The sequence below is a fragment of the Penaeus vannamei genome, chromosome 25 (assembly GCF_042767895.1).
Source record: "Penaeus vannamei isolate JL-2024 chromosome 25, ASM4276789v1, whole genome shotgun sequence".
Lineage (NCBI taxonomy): Eukaryota > Metazoa > Arthropoda > Malacostraca > Decapoda > Penaeidae > Penaeus > Penaeus vannamei.
In genome coordinates this window covers 19,354,831-19,357,330 of record NC_091573.1, presented here as the reverse complement: position 1 = coordinate 19,357,330, position 2,500 = coordinate 19,354,831, and positions in this window count along the sequence as shown.

The following is a 2,500-nucleotide window of genomic DNA, read 5'->3' as shown; positions in this document are numbered from 1 at the left end:
TGTGACAGACACTCTCAACTCACAACTCATTCCCCTGCCCTAAACATTCTTTAATTTATATTATATTGTTGTGTTATTTGTATTATCATATTATTGTCTATCACACTATTGTTGGCCTCACTATACAGTGTAAAATGTTTTATTTTTTTCTCAGAGCAAATAACTACATTTCAATTTATTCAGTTCGGTTGTCCAGCGTATATTATTCCTGTATATTGTTTGCGAATTTACAAAGTTATAGTGTCTCATCTTTTTTACATGGTATATCTATTCGTAATTAATTCGTTATTGCTTGTGTTTTCACTACATTCTTCGAATTCAAAAATATAGCTGTGTTCTTTTGGAACATCACTTCCTTTTACTTGCCGTGCTAACCGCTTGCTTATTCACACATACATATCGTTCACCTGCTTTACCCATGTACTTGACCACTCTATACTTAATTCACTCTAGGATTACAAATTGTACTTTGACTTATAACTGAAGCTAACTCGCTTTCATGACGTTTTCTCAAGTTCGATGCTTCTCTAATTTTAAGTTATTGTTGAATATGTAACATGTAACTAACTGGAGTCGATTTTGTTGCAATATGGGTAATGCATTGGAGACACCATGCTTTATATAGGCTGACAAGTTAATTTTAATCCGGCTCATGGCCGTAAAAACTGGTATCGCACCTCGCCGCACGGAAAGTCTACTATGAAAGAATCGCACCCCGCCGCACATTGAATTTACTACGAAGAAATCGCGACCCGCCGCACGTTTTGTTTACTCACACCTATGTTCATACAGCGCTCGAGATGCGCATGTTTACTTTTCGTGTAGACCAGCTAATCCTAACAGATCCTGAATAATTAACACCTCATGTGACACGTTACTCTTCTCATGACAAATATTCTTATTACGCTCTCATTCTTCTGGCATCTTAGTAAAGTAACTTATCTTAACTTGCAAGTAACTTATAAGTAACTTATCATCATCCTCCTTAGCCCTTTTATTGGCTTGGTACACTTACATTTCAGCTCCCTTCAGTGACCCTGCTGAATATTGCACCTCACTGCAGAACCACCACACCACTACTCTGGCACATGGCGACCTAAGGGACCATGGATCACCAGCAACCATCCATCTTAAGACGCGCCATCAGTGCATAGAACGTTCTTTTGTGGGGCCAAGCGGATAATAACGATATGCTTAAGGCCGGATGATTCCTTCTTTAGGACCTAGACCTTTGCCATTGATGTGCTTCATATGCCAAAAGTTTTGGCACCACCAGGCCAACTTCAAGGCCAAAGCCAAATGTGGTGTGTGCAGCAAGGCATACGAAACAGAAGTGTGTATCAAGGCACACAAAGATGGACAGAGGGACACAATCGCCAAATGTCTCAACTGTGCCAAGAGGCATCGTGCCTGGAGCCTGGCTTGTTCTGCCAGGATGCAGGCACTCCTCAAAAGGCAGGAGCAAGCCAAAAAGTGTCCTGACTTTGTTCCTCCGCCCCCAGGCACCTACGTTTGGGGACAGAACAAGACTCCCCGACCTCCTAAGAGGAAGAAGACACCTCCCCAGCCAAAGCCAGATACCTCCAATACAGAGGAATTACCCAGGGTTGCTAGTGGTCGCAAAAAGAACCAAAGGAAAAAAGATTCCCAAGTAGATGAAAACCTTTTCTTTGACGAGAAGGATATGACTCCTGTTGAGTGCTGTAGTTTCTGCAGTAGCAACAGCCTTGTGGAGGACCAGTGAGGAGGCCGAGAAGGCAATGACAGCAATGACTCAGACTGTTGCAGCCCTGAAGGGGAGGAAGCTGGAAGCATCCAAACCAAGCCAGAGCCGTGCTCCCCTCCCAGTTACCACCACAAAACAATGTTTTAATGGCAGGCCAGCTTCGGGAGACACATCATGTGAAACCCCAGCTTGTCTGTCAGACCAGACTGTATCAGTGCAGTGGTTGCCCTCACTACAGGCCGAGTCTGTACAGTCATTTGACTCGAGGTGGCACTTCTAACCTAGGCTCTACTTCTCCCACTAGAGCCTTAACCAGAGTACCACTCCAATTGGAAGATGTACGATTCTCACTCAGTGAGGATCTATACATGTCAGATGCCACCAGCACTGGGGCGTCCGAGGCTGGATATGAGTATGATGTAAGTGACACTGAGTAACCATCATGGCACACAATCTAAGCATTCTACAGTGGAACATCTGTAGCTATAATAGAAAAGGCTCCTTTCCCCAATCAATAGTGCGAGCAAGGAGCATTGACATCTTCATGCTCCAGGAGACATTAACTATGGGTAATGTTCGCTTCTCAGGTTACCATGTCTTTGCCACTCCAAACCTGGATAGTGCTAGAGGCCTGATGATTCTGGTCAAAGAAGCAATCAATTGCTCCTTATATTAATAGCCAACCCGCTGCACTGTGGAGATGGCGTTGAATCTCTTGGTGTGGAGATTCACCTGCCTGGGGGCCCTTTGAAACTATACAATGTATATAGCAAA